This window comes from Diceros bicornis (genome assembly GCF_020826845.1).
Source record: "Diceros bicornis minor isolate mBicDic1 chromosome 7 unlocalized genomic scaffold, mDicBic1.mat.cur SUPER_7_unloc_3, whole genome shotgun sequence".
Lineage (NCBI taxonomy): Eukaryota > Metazoa > Chordata > Mammalia > Perissodactyla > Rhinocerotidae > Diceros > Diceros bicornis.
This window is the reverse complement of record NW_026690922.1, coordinates 184919-211792: the sequence shown is the minus strand read 5'-3', so window position 1 is coordinate 211792 and position 26874 is coordinate 184919. Positions and strand designations below refer to the sequence as shown.

General features: G+C 45.8%; 1 long non-coding RNA gene across 1 annotated transcript in view; it reads right to left on the bottom strand.

Annotated features, from left to right (window-relative positions):
• The window catches only part of LOC131402334 (uncharacterized), a 40716-nt gene extending 17405 nt beyond the window's left edge, over nt 1-23311 (bottom strand). The window contains exon 1 of the long non-coding RNA XR_009218556.1: nt 23167-23311. This is a non-coding gene — a long non-coding RNA (uncharacterized LOC131402334). The remainder of the gene's footprint in view (nt 1-23166) is intronic.
• Nucleotides 23312-26874: the final 3563 nt, after the last annotated feature.

Below are 26874 nucleotides of genomic sequence, written 5' to 3'. Positions count from 1 at the left end.
GCACGTTCCGCCCCTGCTCTTGTTGTACTGAGAGAGTGAGACCCCAGGGTGGGGGTTTGCCCTCAGGGCACAAACTCCTAGGAGAGGAGACAGCCCCCTGTGACAGCTCACAGAAGAGGAAAGCACCAGGCACCTCCAACAGCCAAAGTGCTGGGTCATCACAGAGGGAGGGAGCAGAGAGCACACGTGGAGAATGGCAGTAGGGAGGGGCATCTGATGTGGCAGAGAAAGACAGATACCACTGCAGGGATGTGAGGACAGGCTCCTAGGCTGGGGCTGCCATGACTCCCAGGGGGGTTAACTCTTTCTCTCTGGGCCTGTTTTCCTGTCCACAAATGGGGTGCATGACAGAGTCCCTTTGGCTTCCCCTCTGTCGTTCAGCTCAAACCCCAGACACATTGGGGTGGTTTCCAAGTCTCCAGGGTGGTAGGAGCTGAGGGTGATGAACAAGGACAGAGGAGGTACAGCTGGGAGGGGAGGGGGCTGCAGGAAGTAGCTGAAGTCTCTCTGGTATCCTTACAGCTCATCCTGGGAAAGCAGACTCGGGCTGTGTTCTGGAGCTGGCTGGCTGGGGACCATGGGCGGGGAAGAGGATGCTGGGAGGGGAGCCACAGCAAATGTGGCTGCCAGGGGCGCTCAGAGGCCCATTACTCAACCTGGTGCTAAGCTGCCAGTCAGAAGGCATGATCCCCAGGCCTCTTTAGGTGGTGACAGGGCACGTGCATGGAAGAATCTGGGTGTTTTTGCTTTTCTAAGTTGTCCCCCCAAAAGGGGGTGGTGGAGAGCTAGCATTTACTGAGCAACTTCTCTGTACCAGGCCCTCAAATTGTCCCATTACTTACAGGGGTGACATCATTTCACCTTCATATTTTACAGGGAAGACCTGAGGTTCAGAGATGTTAGGCATCTTGCTGGAGGTCCCACAGCTGAGAAGCAGGATAAGGTGGATTTGAGCCTGCTCTGCGTGGGTCTCAAGCCCTAGCTCTTTTCACATCATCAGTGGCATTTCCTCTGATTTCTCCAGAGCCCTGAGTTCCTCTAAGATCCCTTGGGGTCACCGCAGCAGGTGGACACTGAGGGTGCCAGGAAGGCTGGCAGCAAGAGCAGCTGCCATCCTCTGCCAGCTTCTGGGGCGTGTGATCCATGTTTAGAAAAATCAATGTTTGATTTAGTGTTCTGTTGTCACCATCTTGAAATTTTGTCATTTTTTAAGGAGTCTTGTATATTTTCTCTGCACTGGGCCACAAGTTACATAGTCTATCCCGCTGATGGGGTTTTCACATAAGGTGTCACTTGAGAAAGGTTGCTAGAGTCCCACCGGTGGTGGCAGCCACTGCCCTCTTCCTAGTTCCCTCAGCTCTGATGGACTTGGGCGAGGCCTTGGAGGGGCAGGAACTCCATGGCCGGAGCTTACCCTGTGGCTCCTCTGTCAGTGAGGCCATCTGGTGTTTGCACCAGATCTTTACCAAGGCCTGAAGGCCTGCATCTCCAGCTGGCCCACTGGGGCCTGGGTGAGCAGGCAGCCCTGGCAGAGGTCTCCAGACCCACCTGCACTGAAATCCATCTGAGAAGTCCCTCTCCAGGGCCCACTCCTCCAGGCTGGCGGCACTTCCATCCTCCTGGGGTGTAACAGCGGCCCCTTAAAAACACACAGAATCCCTCAGAGGGAGCAGAAGAGAAAAGACAAGTCGGCAAAAGCTGTTTTTCTAGGAGGAAGCAATATATTTTTAGTTCCTTATCTATTTTTCCCTTTTAAAAATTATATATATGAACCCATTTGAGAAAATTTGACAATCTAGAAAAGCAGAAAATGTTAAAAGCTATATCAACCATAGCTCTCCTTTCCAAAGATAACCACTGTAAACACTTTGTTGTGTTTTCTTCAAATTTTTTTCTATGCACAGACCTTAGGGTTTTTCCCCCCGCTTTATTTACATAACGTCACATATATGAATGCTGAATTTGAATCTTGATGTGTTTGTTTTTTTACTTAACATTATAGCACAAGTGTTTTCTCATGCTGAAAGTATGCTTTTCGATGGCTGTATGATGCTCCAGTACCTGTGAGCATGCCATCATCCATGCAGCCATCTCCCATCATTGGCTCTTAAAGTTGTTGCAAATTTTTGTTACTAGAAACACTCATCTCTGCATCTGAAATGTTCATATGAGAAAGCGTCTCCTTGGGACAGATTTCCAAAAGTAGAATGACTGAAACAAAAGGTAGAAGCACGGTCAAGGCTCCCACTCCTTCCATCCTGCATCACTGCTCTCCGAGCTGGCTGCACTGCCCTGACGGCCCCGAGGGCTGCACAGCAGGACCCCTGCATCGTGCCTCTCCCACACTGAGTGTGACATTTTGCTGTTCACTTCCCTAAGTCAGAGAGCCCTGCTTTTTCCCAAGGTCACAATGGGAAGCGGCCCTAGAAAGACGAAGTCTGCACTTCCTGTAGTTGCGTGGTTGAAGGTGCCATCCCTTGGGTAGTCGAATGCCCTGTGTAAGCTCCCACTTAGAGTTTATCGCAAAGGAGGCATGTTTTTCTTTAATGGAGTTTACAAGCAGAGGTTTCAGTGGTCCCATCCCTGCCAATCAAGTACTGAAGGGCAGGTTTGGGGAGATTGGCTGGGCTTTCGGGGGCTGGAAGGCAGGGTATTGTGTTTCCAAGTGGTTGGGACAGAGCGGGCCAGCAGCAGACCCAAGTTGCTGAACCTGGGGAGGCATGGAAGGACAGGGACAAGTGGATAAATGGACAGACAGCTGAAGGGACGTGACTCGGGAGGGCATGTCTTGTGGAGGGAAGCCCTGGAATGGAGGACTCAGGAGACCTGGTTCCAGGCCAGCTACTGACTCACCTTATGACCTCGGATGGGTCACTTCTGTCACTGGTGGGGCACTCTGGGTGGGAGGTCTCTTGGGGGAGCCAGGGCTGAGGGGGATGTGGAGCTGCAATTCAGTGACCACAGAGGCCTCAGCTGAACCCCCAAAACTCCGGAGCTGGGTGGCTTTCAGACCCTTCAGGCGGCGAGGCACACCAGAGCACCCGCAACAGCCCTCTCCGACCTTCCAATACACAGGTGTCAGACAAGATGGGGCCCCATCTCTATAAAGATCTGTGACTCTGATGTGGTCCTGATGCCTGGGGCCACCTATCTGGCCCTGGATAGGGCAGTGGTGCCAGAGTCATCCCCAAAGGCAAGGGTGTCTCTGGGTGGGAGCTCTGAACTTGGTCTTGACCTCTGTGGGTGGGGCTGGGTGACCAAGGGCTTGTGGAGCCACTCCTCGTGCAGACTCATTAGACATCCTGCTGCCCATGGTCAATTCCTATCAGGAGTTGGTCTCCAGCCACCAGTACAGCCTGCAGATCCTGGCCCATTGCAAGCAGAACAGTGACTTTGACAAGCTACTGAAGCACTATGAGGCCAAACTGACTGCAAGGAGAGAGTTCTGGAGATCTTCCTCACTGACCCCATGTTCCAGCTGGCACCTAGCCCTGTCCTTGAGGGCACATACCTTGGGAGCCTTCTGGGGGTCCATGGCAGTGAGGGCCCCAGCTGGGAGCAAGCCACAGCTCCGGGCACCATGCGGCCATGGCCGGGAGAGCCCAAGCCCTAACAGGCCCCAGCTCTGGGCTGCCTGGAGAATGGGGTTAGAGCCAGCCCCCGACCCAGCGGATGGCAGGCCTGTCCAGCTCCACAGAGCAGGCAGTGTGGGAAGGTGAGGGGGAGCTCCTGGTCCTGAGCCCATCACCAGGCCCTTTCTCCTGCTGGCTTACAGCCTTAAGATCTGGGCTCTTGCCCCAGACAAGACCCTGGAAGAGCCTCCACATTAGAGTCTGAGATCAGAAGTGTTGTTGGTGTCCGTCCTCAGCCCTGCTCATGGGAGAGTTGGGAGCTGAGAGAACCATTCTCCGTCCACTTGGTCACTCTCTCTCCCTCTCTACATTGCTGTTTTCTCTCAGACTTACTTCATCACTGTCTCTCTTCTTGCCTCTGTCTCCCTGTCCCTCTGACCTTCCCCATCCTTGCCTCTGTCCCTGTCTCCCTGCCTCTCCCTGCCGCAGATTCCAGGCACATTCTGACACTGCACAAACTCCTGGCCCACTTTTCACTAGCACATAGAGCCAACAGACTGGAGGACGCCAGGGCTAAACTGGGGGAGCTGTCTGAGTGAGCCCGGCTCCCGGGTGCCCCCACCAGTGGACAGGCCAGGGCTAAGGATGCTCCCCAGCGGGAGTTTCCTGAGCCCCAGATGCTAAAATCTCATGTTCAGGTTAGGATCCGAAGAGGTGGGTGTTGGGGCACCCCCAGCCTGTTCCACCTGGAAGCAGGGTCCCCGGAGCAATCTGAGGAGTTCACAGCTCAAGCCTAGGGGGCAGTTGGTGGGATGGTGTGGGTGGTGTGCTGTCCCTGACACAGATGGGGTTCGAGGAAGGGCCCTGGCACTCACGTGGGTCCACCTGCCAGGTGGGGATCCGCCCAGGGACTCGCAGGCACTCTGCCAACTTCCTCTGTTCTCCAGTGTCAGTGTCTCACAACCTGTGGTATAGGAGCCCCAGAGGGGGTCCTGGGTGACGGGCCTTCATGTGCCCAAGGCTGCATCACAGCAGGGAGTGTCACGGGTGGACAAGCCCATGACTTGTCCAGTGTCAGAGGCCCCAGCCCTCTTGTCAAGGCCCCTCTGCTGCCCCTCATTCAGTCTCCAAAGCCCAGGGGAAACCTTCCTCTGCCGGGGCAGAAGCAGAGGGACCAGGGAGGAGGGGCCTACAACAGCCCAGGCAGCAGTTGACGGTGGCCTGCACCAGGTGGTGGCACTGGAGGTGAGGAGGAGGTTCAGATTCGGGGTGTGTTTTGAAGATGGAACCAACAGGAGCTTCTGATGCATTAGATGTGGGGAGAGAGAAGATGGGAGGCAAGAGTGATTCAAGAGTTTTTGGCTGAGCAAGCAGAAGGTTGGAGTTGCTGCTAACTGAAATGGAAAAACTGGCAGGCTGGGCAGGTGTGGAGGGGAAATCTTTCTTGCTTCACTGGAGCTTGACTGGGGGCTTGTTGAGCTTGAGATGGACAACAGTGGTGGAGGGGACAAGATGGAGGAGGGCGTTTGAGTCTGAAGTGTAAGGGAGTGAGCGATTCAGGTGCCATCAACTCAGAGATGATATTTAAAGTCACAAGACTGGTGAGATCACCAAAGGAGTAGGTTTAGGCAGGAACGAGGTGCGTACCAAGAGCTAAGCCCTGGGGTCTGCACCTTATGGAGTCTAAGAGATGATGAGCAGCCTCATACTCAATGATGGGCTGCCAGAAGCTGCAAAGGAGGGTCGGTCTGCAGCGTGTGAGGTCCAGTCCCCAGCTCTGCCAACCACTCAGTGCCCTAAATGGCTTCCCGAGTCCAGCAAAAGGCAGCCAGTAGGGCCACGTCTCCCAGCTGGGCAGAGGGAGGACCAGGCTGGACTAGGGCAGGGCACAGCCCATGGAGTGAAGGTTCATTCAGGGAGCAGATGTAATCAGAGTGTGTTTGCAGACTAACAAAAAGCATTGTGGGGTGGAGACCCCAGTCCTCTCGTGCCCCAAGGAGCCAAATCCTGCACCCTTCCTCAAGCAGAAGACTTGGGACTCCAACGAGACTCCTCATCCCTGTGGGATGCCCTGTCCCAGTGCGTGCCGTTGCAAGGAAGGCACATGGGTGCCAAGGACTTTATCCTAAGATCCTGATCCCCTTTCCCGAAGCCTACTCATCTGATCACCTGATCATCTGCATCTGGCCCGAACACAGCCCTAGAGGCACAGAAGAGGGTTTTCCTATCGGCCTGACAACAGCCCTTTCATCCTCCTCTCTCCCTCCCTTGGGGGACTGAGGAAAGCTCCCAGCCAGGCAGGAAGCCATCAGATAATAAACCCTCCCTGGCTGTGCTCAGAAACACTCCTCCCCTGGGGCTGACTCTCTCCTACCTCTGGCCTTTGTCCCGCTTTTTCTCCTGAACCTCATCTCTTGGGCTCACTGTAACCCAGGTCGTCAATTCCAGCTCCCCCGGCAGACTGCGGCCCTGGGAACTCCTCCCCAGCTGCGTGGACGGTGTGGCTCTCAGCACAAACCCCAGCCAGGGCTGGCAGGAGTCCTGAGCATCTGCAGCTGGCACTTGTCTAACAGTGAAACTAGTGTTGCTACTGTGGGATCGCCCCCTTGTTTGTAGCAAATACAGCCCTCCTCAGCAAAACCCCCACCCTTGTCAAAAGAAATGGTTCTGCTTACCTTTGCTAACTTCCAAAAACGAATCCCTATCCAGGGAACTAGCAGCATATCCTTGAAAGGTGCTTCCCTGTGCCCCGTCCCTTCCAGAAGACGGCTAGGGCCTGGGCTGCTGAGAAGAGCATTGCTGGGAGGGAAGGACTGAGGCTCCTAAGGAAGAGACTCCTTTCCATGCTCCAGTCTGATAACCAGAAAACAACGGGTAATAATAGTTGAATAATAACACCTTTGCAACCAGTGATACTAGCAACAGTGATCACGGCCCTTTACTCAAGCACCTGCTGTGTGCTGGGCCAGAGGTCAGCACGTGAAATGCGTTCTCTTCCATCCTCACTCCGACCGAGCAAACTGAGGGTCAGAGAGGCCCAGTAATTTGCTCATCACGCTGAGGTCGTTAATCACCAATCCAGCTTGACCAGTGTCATCTCTCATTGCTGGGAGGGTTAAACTGGACAGTGTCTACTAGAGAACTTTGGAAGCCATGCATATTAAGCAGCCCTCTTGGTGATCTGGTCATGGTTGTAGAATTTGAGACATCAGCAGACAAATAAGAAGTTTGTGCTTTTCTTGGAGTAAGTGGGGTACTTTCTCCAGATGCTTCTCCCCACAAAATTACTATCTTCCTAAGACTTCTGAAAACCCACCAAGGCTCTTAGCAAAGTTGGCAACTCACAGGCCTCTTTTCCCACCAATGCTATTTTTGTGTGTGTGTGTGTGAGGAAGATCAGCCCTGAGCTAACATCTATTGCCAATCCTCCTCCTTTTTCCCCTCAAAGCCCCAGTAGATAGTTGTATGTCATAGTTGCACATCCTTCTAGCTGTTGTATGTGGGACGTGGCCTCAGTATGGCCACAGAAGCGGCGTGTCGGTGCGCGCCCGGGATCCGAACCTGGGCCGCCAGTAGCAGAGCGTGCATACTTAACCGCTAAGCCACGGGGCCGGCCCCACCACCAATGCTATTTTTAAAAAGCAGTTAAATGGTGCCACCTCCTGGAGGAGGGGTGTTGCGACAGTCATAACAGGACAAATAGGAGAGTTGCCCTTATTCTCACATTAAGGGGCAAGGTGTGTCTTGCTCCCCCCAGACATGCTGGAGCCTACTGGAGTCAGACTTTCCGTGAGCCAGCTGGATTGCCAGGTGCTCCAAAACTAAGCCATTCCAGGGCCTGAACATTAAGAAAGCAACTGTATAACGTGCATTGGGGGAGAGGTGGAGACAGTAAGTGCAAAGACCCTGAGGAAGGATGGGTGGGTGGAGTTCTATGGATGGAGATAAGGTCAGTAGTGGTGTGGGGGGCAGAGTAATGAAGAAAGGTTTCCTATACTCCTGTCCTCCCAGTTTTGCCATCTCTGTTCCACATGGTTCAGACTTTTAAATCAGACCTGCTTTCTAGCTATTAATCTCCATTTCCATTTCCAACACCTGTCTCCTTGGGCTATCAGAAGGATGATGTGAGATCATGCCCATAGAGTGCCTGGCAGAGCGGGCGTTCAATATGCATGCTCTGTCCCCCTTTGTGACCACAGGCTCCACCTGAGAATCCTGGATGCCAGGCCTTCTTCCTAGGTCTGGCCAGAGGCCCGGCATTCCCTTCTCCCTGAGAGACGGGGGCAGCCTGTCTCTGACATTTTCTGTCCCGACAGGATAACGTACAATGAAGTAAACGAGACAGAGAGCATCCAGGAAAACATAGCCATGGAAGGCATGATTGTCGAAGGCTGTGAGACCCTCCTGGACACCAGCCAGACTTTCGTGAGATGGGGCATGGCACCCTGCCTCCCCCGAATCTCAAGGTAGACCCCAGCAGTGGTGGCACATAGGGACACCACCAATTGGTTTGGCTACTCTGTGCCAAAACCTGCCAGCATGATTGTGGAGTATTCCAGGGATGCTGGAGGAATGGGACAGCCGTATGTAGATGTCGGTATCTGCACACATGGATGCAGATATTACTGGTTTTCACATTTCCTGACTCTCCAGATGTACACATCTTCCCAGATGCCCTTGATGTGTCTGTGGATGTCATAGTAAACACTGACATGTCCTTTTGGGGAGAGAGGAGTGGAGGAGGAGGACAGATACTGATTCGCCCTGTGAATCACAAGCATGTTCAGCATCCAAGGGGAAGTCGTGTGGGTCAGTCCCTCTGTCCCTTGCTCATCATCCTTAGCCACTCGTGGGAGGCTGTGATCACAGCGGTTCTCACAGATAGGAGGTTGCCTTCACCCTCAGCCTCCTCTCGCCTTGGGAGCAGTGTTTGAGAGGCACAGCCCTGTGAGGGGGCAGCTAGAGGCTGTGACTGAGGGGACTGACTTCCAACTCGGAGATGTTAGAGCCGCAAGGAGTTTCAGGGTCACCTCTTCAGATTCCACTTGCTGTGGGACCCGCAGCTTCTGCTTGCGTGCCCCCGAGGTGACCTCCACCTCAGATGGGCCTCCTGAGTTCCTTCTATCCAGCCCTGGGACTCTCTGAGCAGATGAAAAGCTCGCCAGCACTTCCTGTGGCCTGTGCAGCTGCCTTTGGCCCCTGCTGCCCTTAGCGAGGGTATCGTTGACTTGGAGTTTTGTCCCGAGCCCCTCTGTGTAGCCCCTGTGCCTTTTCCCTAGGCCGACCTTGTGATCTACTGAGCCCAGAGCCAGCCTCCCTGTGTCCTGGCTCCAGCTGAGCTGCAATGGGCCACAGCTGGAAGAGGCCCAAAGAATGACCTCTCCTGAGGTTGGCAGTGTCACCACAGTCCAGGAATCTGCTCCACTGCCCTGAGCCTAAGAGTTTCCTTCCCACCTGAGGGGCTGGGGTACAGGTGAAGACCAGAGAACGGGGCCCAGCAGGGTTCCAGGCAGTGATGGACGTGGACAGAAGGCAGAGTGGTGGCCCAGAGCAGGCCTGGGGAGATGGAGGGTCAGGGACGGCTTCCTGAGGCGGCATCACTGGAGTCGAGTCTTGAACGGTAAGTAGGAGTGCACAGGGTGGATGGGGTGAAGGAAGGCCCTTCCAGGCCAAGGAGCAGCACTCAGGAGCCACAGGTAACTTGCCCTGGAACTAGAGTGGGAGCAGAGAGGGGAGGCGGTGGTAAGGAAGGAGAAGTGCTGGAGCAGCCTACTGGCAGGCCTTGAAGGCCTGAGTCCCAAGGACAGTGAGGAGCTGGCGGAATAAGTGGGGAGAGGAGGCCTGGAGCACGTCTTAGGGGAGCTGGGATGGCAAATGGGTTCATCACAGCCCCCTGCTCTGCCCGGGAGTGGCTTCCATGTGCAACTTGTTGAGGACTGGGGGGCTCTCTGGGCTCTGCAGCCCAGCGTGTCGTGACTGATTGGTGATGTCTGCTGCGGCTGTGTGTGGCAGGAGGTGCCCTGTGTCTCTTGCTCATCCCTCTGGGCCAGAGCCAGCTCCACACTTGTCCAGCCTCCTGCCTTCCCCAGACCCAGCGCTAAAGAGGTACAGCCTTTTAGATACAGGATACAAACTTCCTTAGAGAGGGAGTACAAACAATACCCTAGTTGGCCTAAATTCAGCCACCAATTAAGAAAGCCTTCAGGTTCAACAATATACTTATCTTAATTTCAATCACAGAAACTAACTCCTAATCTAATACTGCATTAATCTATTAATTCATAAAAGTACTACTGTTACTATGAGGAACAAGAATTATTTCTCCTTGCATAATCTTAGAACAGATCATCACCGAAAGTTAACAATAAAATAAATTCAACCCAACAATTATTTATTACATTAACTGTTAACCCAACACAAGTAGGCATTCAAGGAAAGATTTAAAAAAGTAAAAGAAACTCGGCAAACACAGGCCCCACCTGTTTACCAAAAGCATCTCCTCTGGCATTTCTGGTGTTACAGGCACTGCTTGCCCAGTGACATGGTGTAAAGGCCACAGTGACTGGACCCTGCAAAGGCAGCATCATCATTTGTTGTCTAAATGAGGAATTGTATGAACGGCCACTCGAGGATTTTACTCTCTCTTACTTTTAATCAGTGAAATTGACCTTTCCCTGAAGAGGCGGGAATGACAAAGTAAGACGAGAAGACTCTATGGAGCTTCAATGAATTAAAAAAAAAACAAAGGTAAGCCAAATCAAGGGATAACAAAACTTAAATGGACTAACAATTTTGGTTGGGGTGACTTCAGAGAATAAAATAACCTCTGAGTGATTAAAATCTAGACCAGCTAGTCAAAATATTTTATCACTTATTGATCCAAAATATTGATCAACAGAACAAATTACCCTCGGGAAAACAGCACAGTCCTATTCTACAGTCCATATCCACAATAGGGTGTATGACCGCGATGTTTGATCAGGAGATCCCAGCGGTGTAGCCGCCATTAATCGCTCATTTGTTAAACGATTCAAGCCCTACGTGATCTGAGTTCAGACCAGAGTAATCCAGTCAGTTTCTAGCTATTCCATATTTCTCCCAGTACGAAAGGGCAAGAGAAACAAGGCATACTTTACAAAGGCACATTCAAACAAATAGATGATATAATCTTAATCTAATATATATATATATATATATATATATATATATATATATATATATATATATAGACCTGCCTATAAACGGGGTTTGTTAGGGTGGCTGATTAATTGCATAAAAAGTAAAACTTTATACCCAGAGGTTCAATTTTTCTCCCTAACAGCATGTTCATAATCAATCATCTTTTGTTAATTGTCACCAATCTACCTTCCATAGCATTCCTTACACTAATAGGATGAAAAGTATTAGGTTATATATGACTATGTAAAGGACCACACATCATTGGCCCCATGATCTGTGGAGACATCAGTATTTATATCAGTGTCACAAGGCCATCAGCTGGAGTTCACATTGGAAAACATACCCGGGAAGACACCCTACGGAGGACCCATTAGCACACAACTGAACAAGTCATGTGGACTTTTGTCAATGACCTAGTATTTAAAATGGTAGGATAGGGCTGGCCCCGTGGCTGAGTGGTTAAGTGTGCGAGCTACGCTGCTGGCGGCCCGGGTTCGGATCCTAGGCGCACACCAACACACCGCTTCTCCAGCCATGCTGAGGCCAAGTCCCACATACAGCAACTAGAAGGATGTGCAGCTATGACATACAACTATATACTGGGGCTTTGGGGGAAAAAATAAATAAATAAAAATTATAACAAAAAAAATAAAATGGTAGGATAAAGATGCAGGATTCTAATGGGTTCATGGAAATGCTGAATGCACAATTCGGAAACAAGGAATAATCGACAAGGTTAACCAACTCCAATAGATTTATAATTGCTCACTTGTACACAGTAAGAGTTTCTGCTGAACAATTAAGTATTCATGTATTTGTCTTGATGAAAACATGAAACTTTATGTTGAATAAAAATGGGCCATTTTCCTGTATTATTACATTACTACTCATCATTTAGTCAATTTCTATAGTTAATGGAGTTATAAACATAATTACAAAGGCATGCATCCATCAGAAAACAACTATGAGTGAATCTGGAAATTGTAGGGCCAAAAATAATGTTTTCAATATTATGTATTAGAACATGTATATACATAACAAGGTTGAGAGAAAACTCTGATTAAAGGAGATTAAAATGTAATCTAATCTTAAAAGAATAAAAAGAGTGTCAGTCCTGGGAGACTGGGGATAGGCAGTAAAATTTCACAGAATTCTGAGACTGGAAATGGGCCATTCCCTACCTTCATTTTTTTATTGTCGTTGCCAAGGGAATTTTTCCACCAAGAACAGAGAGATGGAGGGGAAAGAGGACATGGAAGGATATGGCAGACACGAGAAAGGTTCCATTTTCAGGACACCTTAGAGCAGTCAGATGTCCATATTCTAGGTCATGTAACCACAAAAAATTTCCCCTGGGAGACGCCTTCTGTAGCTCTTCCCTCCAAATTTCCACTCATTCCTCCTGATGAGATCATCCTAAATGAGAACAGGCTGGAAGAAACACAGAGCTGCCTGGAGAAAAGCCTATCTTGTAAATTGACCCTGCCCTGGAGCTGGCTGGGCAGAGGGCAGGAGCTGCACGATGGACACCGACCCCTCTTCAGTCCAGGGACTTTCCTTTATTGCCCTTTGGGGAATACACTGACTGTAACACTGAGGTTAACTGAAGGCCAATAGGATCTAGTGTGAGACTAAGGTGTCAATAAAGCACTTGACGCAACATGTTTTCATGTGTATCAATATGTGCATAACTAGGGAGAAGGGCCTTAACATCTTTATGATCCTTAAGGGAAATTTGACTCACACCAATTTAGGAATCATTGACAATAACGTGTCATGTAGAAGAAGGATCGTCAATCTAAATGAACTTATTCACACACTCAGTGTCCTAGTCATAGACTGGGCACTTTATTTATTTATATTTTTCTGAGGAAGATTCACCATGAGCTAACATCCGTGCCAGTCTTCCTCTAGTTTGTATATGGGTCATGCCCACAGCATGGCTGCTGATGAGTGGTATAGGTCTGTGTCCAAGAACCGAACTCAGGCCACTGAAGAGGAGCTCATTGAACTTAAACACTAGGTCATGGGGCAGACCCCTAGACTGGGCATCTTTGGGTTTTGTGTGTGTGTGTGTGTGTGTGTGTGTGAGGAAGATCAGCCCTGAGCTAACATCTGATGCCAATCCTCCTCTTTTTTGCTGAGGAAGATTGGCCCTGGGCTAACGTATTTGCCCATCTTCCTCTACTTTGTATATGGGACGCTGCCACATCATGGTTTGAGAAGCAGTGCATCGGTGCATGCCTGGGATCTGAACCTATGAACCCTGGGGCCACGAAGCAGAGCACGCACACTTAGCCACTGCACCACCGGGCCATCCCTAGACTGGGCACTCTTAACAAGAGAAGTGCATTCCTCACAGTTCTGAAGACTGGGATGTTCAAGATCTAGGTTCAAGCTGAGTGGCTTTTGGTGAGAGCTCTCTTCCTGTTTTGCAGAAGGACAGCTTCTTGCTCTACCCTCATCTGGCAGAGAGAGCTCTGGCCCTCCATCTCCTTGTAAGGGCACTAATCCCATCATGGGGGCATCACACTCATGGCCTCATCTAAGCTAATTAACTCCCAAAGGCCCCACTTCCAAATACCATCACGTCGGGGATTACGATTTTAACTTATGAAATTGGATTACATAGACATTCAGTCCATAGCATTCATGAAACCAACAATTAACAAATATTTATAGAAGTCATACAGCCCAAACTGAAGAATGTTCTGGAGATCATGTGGCAAATGATACAATATCTTTCCCTTCATAGAGTCTCCTAGTGGAGGCAGTAAAAATTAACAAAGAAAACTTGTGCTATTTAAAAGCTAACATAAATCAATTATGACAGACTGTACTTACAATTGTCTTCTGGTAAGACAAGTCTGATTATCAGAGTCCAGATTCAGCAAATTCCCCCGGGTGAGGGCATGTCTGGCAATCTCACCTAAAAAGGTTCTTTCCTTTTTGAAATTTTATTTCATCTAGTCCTGTTTGCTTCCACATCCCTTTGGTGTTTTCAAACATACAGTATTTATTAAATCAATGTTTAACTGTTGCTCTGCCTTTACCACATCTGACTGAAAGCAGAAATTACTGGACTTGTCTGGAACCAAATTTCAGTTCATTTTTCCTCCTCTTTCTGCTCAGACTCTCTTCTCTCCATTGAAATAGCAAATGCCTTAGGAGAGAAGCCGCATGGAGCTGGTGCTCACAATCTTGTGCTTTCCTTGTCTCAGAGCTTGTAGACCCCCAAGTCCTGTCTGCACAGGATGTTCTACAACCCTCCAAACAGCTGTTGTGTGCTTTGTCAAGCTCTTATAGCTGCCCAAGAAAAGCTACTCAATAAAAGTGGAACCTGCAGTAATTTTATCCTGAAATGTTTTAAATATTTTAAACCAATGAATATTTGTCATTTTTCAAGGAATATTTCTATAATTTTATAAGAAACATTTAAATAGGAATTTTAACAGCAATAATGGCTGTTCTTTGGCCAGAATTCCATGTTATTCATTGTTTGGAATTATATCTAAGCTTTGATGCACTCTCTTCAGTGCCTTTTAAAATATCACTGTTCCTTATATTTAAATATCTTGTGATGGGTTTGTATCAGTCACCTTCTTTGTACCATTTCAGATCCTCTTGGGTCCTCCTACCCTTGAGTCACATGTCATTTAGCAACCAGCTTTGCAGGTATCATATTTGCTTTATGCAAGTGCCTCCTGACAGCTCCCCACATTTTTTCCCTGTGCCCTCTGCCTCTCCCTCTCGCCCTGGGGTGTCCATGTTGATGCTGAGGTGTGAAAAACCTCTTGATCAAGCCCACTCGTGCACGACCACGTTCCTTGTTGTGTGGATGTGTGTGTGTTCAGCAATTCTGTATGGTCACAGGGTGCATGGTTATTATGGCATCTATGTGAAGGTGTGTTTTGTTGACGTGTGTGTGTGTTTAGAGAGTTCAAGTCACTGTGGGCTCTGAGACAGTGAGTGGTCTGTATGTGTGTGTGAGTTTGTGTGTATGTTCTGAATATCAGTGTGCATTATCAGGTGTAGTTTACAGTCTGAATGCTGATGGTCATTTGCAAATAGTGTGTATGTGGGTGTGTGTTGTCAGCATTTCCACGTGTTCAGAGGATGTCTGTCATTGTGGGAATGTGTGGAATAAGTATGTTATTAATCAGTGTGGACACCAACATTGTTTGCCTGTTACCAGTTGAACACTCAACACCCCTGAAGAAACATTGAGTCCAGACATTCACAGGCCCCATCGGGCCCGCAGAGATCCTACTCAGCTGTTTTCTTCCCATCACAGAAATATGAACAGGTAGCCAAGGACCACTTGATATTTGAGGAATTCCTCTAGCATGAATGATGGAGCAAGAAACACATACACTGAAGTGAGGGACTAAAGGAGCAGAAAGGAAATCCAGAGATCATAGTGAAACTTCATTTGCATATCTAGTAACATCTTCAAAACATTTAGAGATGTGCTGGTCCCATGGCCTAGTAGTTAAGTTCAGAGAACTCCACTTCAGTGGTCCTGGCTCAGTTCCTGGGCGTGGACCTACAACACTCATCAGTGGCCAGGCTGTGGTGGCCACCCACATACAAAATAGAGGAAGATTGGCACAGATGTTAGCTCAGGGTGAATATTCCTCAGCAAAAAGAAGAAGATTGGCAACAGATGTTAGCTCAGGGTGAATCCTCCTCAGAAAAGAAAATAAAAAAGATAAAACAATCAGTAAGTGCATATATATGTATTGATGTTACTGCACAATATTGGGTTTCTCTTGCCCAATGCACATTAAAAAATCCAATTATTCTGGCATCAGCTTTTGGGAAATGATGTGTAGCTTTATTTTGTGAGATTGATCTGCAAGGAGACAGGGGGCATGTGTCTGTCTCTGATCTGTCTCCCTGATCCAGGTCTTGGGGCACAATTTATGGGATGAAGGGCAGGGTGGTCTGACGTGTTGAGGTACATGATTGGAAGTAAGGAGAAGTGAGGTAATTGATGATCTGCACAAGCAAAGTCAAGCTTTGTGGCTCTTCATTGGATGTATGTTCACAAATTGGCAGTGTTACCATGATCAGAGAATGGAGTTTTTAGCTCCTTGATGTCCAAAGGTCACTTATAAAGCATTTGGGCACTCCCAGTTGATGAGTTGGTGGTCCCAAGTGGTCTGATCTGGATGAGGGGTCTCAGCTCCTGAAAGAAAACTCTTAGCTACTCTGTTGATAAGATGGGGTCACTTGAACTGGTCCTGGAGGGCCCATGGTTATGTTGGTATATGCGTATCTATGCATATGCATGAGATTATCTGTATGTGTGTTAAACCTAGAGTATAAACAAAGCCAGGCTCTAGTGAAAGTGGTCAGGACAGATTTTAATCAGTAATATACCACTGCACTAGGGAAGAGGGAACAGGGTGAACTGAACTCAATTTGATTTGTACAGAGATGACTGGGCATTTGAAAGGGAGAATGAGGGAGCAGGCAGAGGGGTGAGCAGGGGCTCAGTAGCGTCAGGGAGGGAAAAGTTACAGAGTGTTGGTCAGTGCAGTGTGATCTGGCCAGTTGTGTCTGCTGGTTGGAAATGATCAAAGTTTCACTTCTCTCCTCTCACAGAGTCTGGGAGACAGACACCCTGTCCTCAGCTCAAGTAATGGCTGTCAGGACCTTTAGAAGTGCACTCCTGGGCCAGCCCCGTGGCGTAGCGGTTAAGTGCGGGCGCTTCGCTGCTGGCGGCCCGGGTTCGGATCCCGGGCGCGCACCGACGCACCGCTTGTCCGGCCACGCTGAGGTCGCGTCCCACATAGAGCAACTAGAAGGATGTGCAGCTACGACATACAACTATCTACTGGGGCTTTGGGGGAAAAAATAAATAAATAAATTTTTTAAATAATTTTATTTATTAATAAAATTTTTTTATAATTATAATTTATAATTATTTATATATAATTATAAAAAAAAATTTTTATTAATTAATTAATAAATAATAATAATAATTATATTATTATAATTATAATAATAATAAATAAATAAATTTTTTAAATAATTTTATTTATTAATAAAATTTTTTTATAATTATAATTTATAATTATTTATATATAATTATAAATTATAATTATAATAAAAAAATTTTTATTAATTAATTAACTTATTTTTTCCCCCAAAGCCCCAGTAGATAGTTGTATGTCGTAGCTGCACATCCTTCTAGTTGCTCTATGTGGGACGCGACCTCAGCGTGGCCGGACAAGCGGTGCGTCGGTGTGCGCCCGGGATCCGAACCCGGGCCGCCAGCAGCGAAGCGCCCGCACTTAACCGCTACGCCACGGGGCTGGCCCATACATAAAATTTAAAAAAAAAAAAAAAAGAAGTGCAGTCCTGAGTTATAGGAGACACACATACAACTCAAAGGGACAGAGCAAAGATTCACAGTTGTAAGAACTTTTGGGTAAATGCTCTAAGAAAGGGATGTCAGGGATCAATGATGGAGTGTTGGCCAGAACAAACAGTCAAATCTTTTGGCTGCCTTGAGCTTTCTCAGGCAGGCACTTTAAGGGGGCAGGGGTAATCCTAGAGATGTGGATTTGAGCTGTTAGAAACTATGTCAGTGTTTAAGTCTTATAATGTGTGTGGGGGGGTGAAATCATTTGTGCTGAGAGGGTGTAGTTATTATAGGCCAAGATGGAGGCCTAGTCAGGAAGAGGGCTCAAAGGAGGCTGGCTTGAGTTTGGTCAAGTACAGGAAACTATATATATAAATAATATATGTATATTTTTTGAATAATACAAATCGCTATATTGAATAATATAATATATTGAATTAAATAATTTAAAATATATATTTAATGAATATGTATTGAATGTGTATAAGTATGTGTATATATATTTGAATTAATATAAAGATATATATATGATTTAAAGGAATATTCAGGCATAATAACAGAAATTTCCAGAATTGATAAAAGACTTCCACTCTAGATTCAGGCAGCTGAATACATCTCAAGCACAATTAAAAAAAAAATTTAGAGCCAGATCCATCCAGTGAAACCAAAGAACACTAAATACAAAAGAAGATATTCAAAGCCCCACAGAGGAACAGAACACTTACAGAGACTTACATTTAGACCTATGATACATTTCTTAATAATGGAAGGCAAGAGAGAGTTGGATTAAATCTTCAAGGTACAGAGAGAAAATAACTTTCAGTGTATACCCAATCAAACCATATCTCAAGAACTGGGGTGAATTAAAGATATTTTTATGCAAACATTTACTAAGAGTATTACCACCACCAAATGCTCATTAAGGAACTTCTGAAGAATGTACTTTAAGGGGCCAGCCACCTGGTGTAGTGGTTTAAGTTCAGCACGCTCTGCTTCCAAGGCCTGAGTTTGTGGGTTTGGATCCCAGGATTAGATCTACACCACTCATCAGCCATGCCATGGTGGTGACCCACATACAAAATAGAGGAAGATGGGCACAGATATTACCCAGGCTAATCTTCCTCAAGGAAAAAACTTAAAAAGTAAAAAAGAATGTACTTTAAGAAGAAAGAAACTGATAGAAGAACTGCTAAGAGGTAAAAATGGATTGTGAGGATAAAAACGGGTAAACATCTGAATAAATCATTGAAAGCATGACTTTACCAAACAATAATAATATTCACAATGTATAACTGACGCAGTTAAAAACTAATGACAAGGGAACTTCTGTTTTAGAGGAGATTAAGACAGGAAAGCACTCTTGCTGCAAAAGTGGACACAGGCAGATAAATTATAAATATATTTTTAGAGCATCAGACAACTTCAGAATCAACCAACTAAAATTCCAGAAAGAAGAAAAAGTCTTTTATGTGAGCAAGGATTTTTATCTTTCTTTCTCCTGCAGGCGTTTTCTGATTCTGGGTGCTTGCCGAGGATCTGGTTTGCTCAGTCCGAGTCTTGGCTAGGGAAAAGAGAAACTAGCCAAACTTGTAGTGATTCTGCAGGAGTGGTGTGGCAGAGGAAACCTGAGGGCTTTCAGACACACAACTGCTCTTCCTCAAAGCACCCGTGAAGTGAAACCTCCAGAAGTGGTGGAAGTGGCCGAAGTCAAACATACTGCTAGTCTGACCTTCAGGGAATTTGCCATATTGTGAAGCGATGTAAGGTAGGAGGTTGGAGAACTGCGCTGAGATGTCTGAAGGCCATAGCTGGATTTTCTGTGGGCTCCCAAACCTGAGGAGACAGAGATCTACCAGACTTAGAACCAGACCCCTGTGCTGGGGAGGCGAGCACAGCAAACAGGAACAGGCGAAAGCGGAAGGGCTGGGTTTACTAAAAGTGAGACCCGGCCCCAACTCTGATCAATGTCTGATTGGACTCAGGTGCTCCAAACTCACTCTTTCCCAGTGAGGTCATGTAGAGCCTCTCGACTTACTTTACACAGACCTTCCAAAGACACTGGTGAGAGGATGGAGAAGGCAAGCCACAGACTGGGAGAAGACTTTTGCCAATCACATATCTGACAGGACTATAAAGAACTCTCAAAACTCGGCAATAAGAAAATCCAAGTTTAAAATGGGCACAGATTTGGACACTTCACTAAAGACGATACACAGATGGCAAATAAGCACATGAAAAGATGCTCAACATCATTAATGCTGAGAAAAATGCACATAAAAACCACATTGAGATACTGCTATGTACCTGTTAGAATGACTAGAACTAAAAAGGTTGACCATACCAAGTGTTAATGAGGATGGAAAGTAACTGGAACACTCCTACATTGCTGGTGGGAACACAGAGTGGTTCAGCCTCTTTGGAAAACAGTTTTATTTATTTATGTATTTTTTGTGAGGAAGATCAGCCCTAAGCTAACATCCATGCTAATCCTCTTTTTTCTGAGGAAGACTGGCTCTGAGCTAACATCTATTACCAATCCTCCTCCTTTTTTTTTTCCCCAAGCCCCAGTAGATAGTTGTATGTCATAGTTGCACATCCTTCTAGTTGCTGTATGTGGGACGTGGCCTCAGCATGGCCAGAGAAGCGGTGTGTCGGTCACGCCCGGGATCTGAACCCCGGCTGCCAGTAGCGGAGCACGAGCACTTAACAGCTAAACCACGGGGCCGGCCCCTGGGAAACAGTTTTAAAGTGGAGTTTGTTATGCTGCTGTAACAAATTACCACAAATTTCATGGCTTAAAACAACTCAGTTTATTGCTTTACAGTTCTGTAGGTTAGCAGTCTGACACGGGTCTCCTTGGGCTAAAATCAAGGTGTTGGTAGAGCTAGGTTCTTTTTGGGGGGACTCTAAAAGTTAATCCATTTCCTAGCCTTTTCAAGTTTCTAGAGACCACCACATTCCTTAGCCTATGGCCCCCCTCCTCCACCCTCAAGACCAAGAACTCTGCAACTCTCTGGCCCTGCTTCCCTAGTTGTATCTTTTTTTCTACTCAACTGCTTCTCTTTCCCGTTTAAGGGCCTTTGTGATGCACTGGGCCCACCTGGATAATCCAGGATAATCTCCCTATTTTAAAATCAGTTGATTAGCAACCTTAATTCCATCTGTAAATTTAATTCACCTTTGCCAAATAAACTAATGTATTCCCAGGTTCCAGGGTTTAGGACATCTTTGTGGGCCATGACTTTGCTACCACAAACAGTTTTTCAAATAAAGTTAAACATACACATACCATGTGACCCAGCAATTCCACTTCTAGGTGCTTACCCAAGAGAAGAAGACTAATGCTCACACAAAAACTTGTTTGCAAAGATTTATATCAGATTTTTGCTAGTCAAAAAAGACAAAACTGAAAATAACTCAAATGTCCTTCAACTGCTGGATGGATCAACTGTAGTACATTCATACAATACATACTGCATTCAGCAATAAAACAGAAGGAACTGCTGATACAGGCAACAACATGGATGAACACTAAAATGAATGTATTGTGCTAAATGAAAGAAACCAGACTCAAAAGGCCCAATACTGTGGGATTCCATTTATATGATATTCTAGAAAAGACAAACCACAGGGAAAGGCAACAGATCATTAGCCACCAGGGGTTAAGGGTGGGGGAGGAGTTGACTACAAAAGAGCAGCTGAAGGGAGTTCTGGGTGCTAGAATTATTCTGTATCTTGATTTTGGTAGTTGCACAGCTCTGTGCTTTGTCAAAACAGTTGTACAAAGACAAAACAAATACATCATTTCTCACGCATCAGATTGGCAAAACTTTAAAAATTTGACAATGCCGATCCGACAATTCCCAGGGCAAGGATGACTCAGACACTGTTGGCGGGAATGGAAATTGTTAAAACTTCAGAGGATGATTTGGCTGCAGCTCGTCAAGTTGCAGATGCACATCGGCCTCTGGCCCAGCAATCCACTCACAGGCTGGTGTCCATTCTAGGGAGTCCACATGTGTTCAAGGAGACACACACAAGGATAGTCATTAAACATGGTAAGGGACTGAATTAATTGTGGTTAGTAGTTATTTAAAAAAGAAAGGAAAAAATGCATATGGGAAAGAATCAACCCTGCTGGTTACATATGTGATCTGGGAAGGTAACTCATTGGTTTGTCTACTTAATAGTACTTAGCACAGAGAGCACTGTACTAGGAATCTGGAGACAAGCATCTGAGCATTTAGTTCCAACTCTGCCACTAAAGTAACAGTCAGACTATGGATGACAACTTGAGGTATCGCACTTTCCATTTCCTGGAAAATGAAGAGATTAGGCTCTACAACCACTGAAATTATTTCCAACTCCACAATTCTATGATTCAATAAGTCAACAATCAAAAATTGTATTCCAAAGTACCTATGTTGAGAAACTGTTTTTCCCAGACACCCTGAAATCAGAAACTATCAGCGAAATTGGACATCTTAAAATATTGGTACATAAAATGGCCCAAATTTCTTGGTACGTCTATGACAAGCTGTTTAATCAAGATCGTAACTCAGAAACAGCGTATAAACAGCGAAACCCACCATACTGATTTGAGTCACCCTCAGGAAAAACGTATGTCCTCTCCCATTTTAACATTCCAAAACAAATTCACCATACTAATGAGTCCAACTTGTCAAGTTCAGGTCTGTCTAGCCAAAAGTCATTCATGTATATGGTAAGATTTACTTGATATTTTAACAAAGATAAAAAGATGAATGGCTTTTTGTATTTTTGCCTGTTTCATCTATAAAGATCTTACATTATAATTTAATAGCTTCAGCCTGCTACAATAATTTAAAGAGCCTTTTGAAACTTGTAATATGCCATGTCCAACAGGATCTAGTAAAAAAAATCAGTAGTTCACAATCCAAAAAAGCTTATTTAGATTCATTACCAACAATACTTACACTTCAAAGACACCAATAACCAACATGTCATTTGTTCCTCTTGCAGAATTTCATAGGTTGTTAAATTCTGGTATCATCCAAAAGCATAATTAGGATGCTATCATTAAAATCAGAAATATTAAAACTAATGATTAAACTATCAAACTAAATGATTAACTAAATATTAAAACTAATGGCAACTAATGATTTGTTGTCTTTCCCTATGGCTTATCTTTTCTAGACTATCATATAAATGAAATCCTACCGTATTTGGCCTTTTGACCCTTCACCCTCTCAGTCAAATCAAAATTTGAAAATTCTTGTTCTATGAGCTTTCCAAATCTAAATTCTTACAATTCTAAATGAGTATGGAGACAAAACACACACTACATACTACTTCTAAAAACCTCCTCATCCGATTTTAATTTTAGCACCAACTGCCAAGAAAAACCTTTCCACTGAAACCAAAATTCCGTACACATCATCTCAATCCTCAATTGATCAGTCATCAGTCTATGTTAACAGAAGGTGAGTTATTATTAGGAACTTACATAATTTTCACCAAAGATTGTTTAAAGCTCCTTTCATTAAATGCAGTTTACAACCATTCACAGGCATCAAATTTGCCTTGCAAATATAGAGTCAATTATCAGAAACCATTAATGGGATTAGGCTTTTCTATAAAAGTGTCCCAAAGAAGTAGGAACGCTTATTTGTTTCAAGAACGCAGTGAGGAGCCCAATAGCCTGCGCGGAGTCAGGCAGAGGAGCGCTGACCACGGGCGTCTTCTGAAGGAAAGTGTTCACCCCGGGATGTCGCGACCTGGCCTAGACGGGGTCCTGGGGGAGCGCGAACTCAAGGGCGCGCACAGAGGGCAGGCGACTCCCTGCCGCCCCCAGCACCTCCGCTGGGTGGGGCCCCGCCAAGGCAGAGAGACCGGCTGGCCAGGCGGCGTTCCTCTGCTCCTCCAAGGGACAGACGTTGGGCTCCCCCGCCTCAGGCAGCCCACCAGCAACCCCGTCCCCCGACTCCATCCACCGCCCCCGACACCGCGCTCCCGCCATCTGGGGTGGAAATCTCCACACCGAGCCCGCCGCCCACCACCTACCTTGGCGCCGCCTCCTGCCCAGCGCTCCTCCACACTGCAGAAAGGAGAGCTCCCCAGCACTGAAAATCCTGGAGGAAGGATCCAGAAACCGCCAATCCCCCCACACAAACGTCTGAGGCAGCCACTTCCACACCAGGGACCCCGCCTCCAGTGCACGCGCTCCCGCACTCTCCAGCTCACCGGCCCCTCTGCCGCTCAGAGCGCTGGTCCTGCGCATGCGCGGGCCTCGGAGGATACAATGGGAACTGTTGGGGGGGCGCTGGGAGGGGGGTGGGGATCGAAGTGTCCCTCAGAGGGAGAGCGGGATCAGGCTGGCGCTCTGCATCCCTTGACTCTGCTCTCCCTGGATGATCGTCAGCTCCTAGAGAAGATCTGCCTTCCCTTGAGGCGGCTCCTCCTGTCCTGAGAAGCTCGTCACATGATCTAACATTTGTTTAAAAAAGAATGATGACATCCTTAACACTGGATGTCTCGTGTCCCCAGAATTCTTTGCTCCCCCAGAAGAGTACACAGCGAGCAGCTGGAACCGAGTTCTGACCCAGGAAGGAAGGACACTGAGAGCACAGCTGTCTCCTCTCTGCCTGTTCCTTTCCCTGATCTGTGGCCCTGATGGGGCAACAGCGTTGGGGACTCATGCAGGTGACAAGGCTCAAGTGTTTGCCCATGGTATTACATTTCTTATGGTTTAGTGGTTAAAACGGGAGGCTAGCTGTCAGTTTTTCAGATGATTTCATTTGCAGAAATGTCTTTGGACAAAGAAGTTTGTTTTCTTAATTTCTGATATTTGTAATCAATAACAATAATTAAAATACTTATTTCTTAATCTCATTGGCATGCTAAAACAAACAACTCACTTGGTTTTCACCAAATCGGCCACATTTTCATTAAAACTTTGGAAGTATTGCTGTTTGAGGTGAAGAAAGCATTTGGGAAGATTAATTACCCTTAGATAATATCTTCCCAAATAAATGTACAAACACAGAGTTATGAGCTGTTTTGAAGGGCCTGGGAAATCCAGTTTGAGTTCTACAATGGATCATCTGAAGTAAGGTTAAATTAGTAATTTTCTGAGGAGTTTGCAAGTAAATATTCATGTCACCTTCATCAAATAGGTCTGGTGATTTAAATGAAGGTTGAGCTTAATGATAAAAGTTTTCAAGAGACTGAGAAATATTAAGTAAGTGTGCTTAAAACAAAAAGGTGCAAATTAAAGTAAAGCCTGCCATTATCCTCTTTAAAACAGAGTCACAGTAGCACTATTGTCAAGGTATGACAGGAATAGAAATGCTTTATAAAGTCAATTCTTCACTTCTAAAAAACCTAACGTGACATTCTAGAAGTCTCTATAGTCTTTCACTCATCTAGATTTAAATTGCTCAATTTATACTTTAAAGACTAATGAATCTGAGGGCAAAATATTCAAGGTCAGTGTTTAATTGTTTTTCATTGTTGCAAAGTACATGGGTATAAAGTGTGGCTGAAATCCATGGTCTTGGAGAAGAAAAATATATAGAACTTATTTATCACTGTCACAGCATGTCCTGACTTAATTCTACAAATGTCCCAAGAATAAAGCCTTAGTGAATTCCATTCTGTTCTTAGATATGACATCTTTCATTCATAATGAATGTTCTCAAATTAGGCTCTAGCTAATAATTATGTTCCTGATGCAAATAGGCAATAATAGAGAATCCATGCTTGATTAACTCGGGATCAAGAGGACTACTTAGAACCAAAACTTGTTTTTTGCTTTGTTTTTCTTTATTGATTTCTTTCTTTCTCGTCAGCGGAGTCAGCAGATAAATGACACACAAAGCTGAGAGACTGGAGAGCAGGGTCTTGAAGAATGTGGGATTTCCTAATCTTCCAGATCTTTTTTATCTTTAAAATTCTATGATTTTTGCTATTTATATAGGAGTTCATTTTTTTTCGTTATTTCTAATAGTGATCATAAGAGGGAGACTAACAAAACTTAGCACCTGTGAAGCATTTTTCATTGTAAAAATTTACGTTTTTCTGACAACTGTTAATATTTTAAAAAGCCACTAAGAGCTGATAATATGCTCAGAGGATTTTTAGGGTAGTGAGACTGTTCTGTACATAATGGTGGCTACATGTCACTATATGTGAGTCAAAACCCATGAAACTGTACAACACCAAGAGTGACCCTTAAACTAGGGACTGTAGTTCATTACGTTTCAATATTGTTCATTCATTATAACAAACGTATCATACTAATAAAAGGTATTAATAATAGGGGAGATGGGGCTTGGGAGAGAGGGGAGAGGAAGTGCGGTGAGTGTATGGAGCTCTATGTACTCTCTGTTCAATTATCTGTAAATCTCAAACTCTACTTTTAAGAATAAAGTTTTTTTGAAAGGCACCGAAGCGTAAGCTAACACGTAGGGCATCTATTTTGTGCAGAAGGGCAAGGAAGAAGAAGTTGAAATGATTTAAAAGGTTCACCTTGTGATAGTTTGAATTGTGGTGTGTTTCTGAAGCCTTAGACAAGGGCAGGACATAGAATTTGAGACATGGATGGAATAAAGGAGAAGGAAGACATCAGCGTGATCAGACCTGATCAATTAATATTTAGGACAAATTACTAAATTGGATGGATTTGTTTTTATTTTCTTTGCTTTTTAGAAACCTTACACCTTTCTATGAAAGCCACACGTGCACAGTGTCAACAGGTATGTTTCCTACCGAGCGGCAGCTGCTTCTCTCCCTCTGCATCTTCTATTCCTTTCCCCTCCTCTCACCACCTCTGACTGATGGTCGCTGTTTCTATCTCCCTTCCTTACTCTCCCTCTCTCCTATTTTTTTTTTTTTCCTTTATCTTTGTGTTTCTTTCTCCTGTAACACATCAGACTAACCATAACCTTCCTGGTCATTGTTTAGTTCCACTGAAGGAACTCAGTGGTTTCCATCAAGAACTGATAGATCAGTGTTCTGGGAAATTTTTCTCTATTTCAGCTACTTCTCCACCCTCAATCTGAAGCAGGAAAATTTCTTGAACGTTGAACCAATTTTTTGTATTTTTTTCTTTTTTGAATCCAAATTTCAGAGCTCCTGGTCATATTGGAAAAATTCCTGAAGAAGGCTACCTGGAGTTGAGCCGATACTTCTTCCTATGGCCATAAAAAAAGAATCCTTATTTTGGCCATGGGGCCTCAGGAGAAGCCCTCGTGAGAGAGGAATCCACGCTAACCCTATGTGGTACCTAGGACTGGCTTCTCCTAAGACAGTGGTTCTCGAACTCCAGTGTGCATTAGAACTGTGTGGAGGTCCCCTACAACACAGAATGCTGATCCCATCCCAGAGTTTGTGATCCAGTAGGATGGGGGACCCGAAAATATACGTCTCTGACCATTTCCCAGGTGATGCTGCTGACCAGCCACACATTGAGAACCACCGGCTTAGAAACCTTAGGTTTCAAAGGATGCTTTGCTTGAGCAGACAGCCAAAACTATCAAAATCTTAATCAAGATTCACCAACAACTTGAATGTGTTGGCATTTGGATCTAGAGGCTCCTGAATTTTCAGAGACTAAAGCAAAGATTACTCTGACTTCAAGGTTTATGACTCTCCTAAGTGTTGCCCAATTACTTTGTTTGCTTCCCTCGACCCCTATGTGGCTAGGAAAGAATATTAAAAACAAAGCCAGCTTTGATTATTTAATCTTCAGTCAATTAAGACATTTTTGAG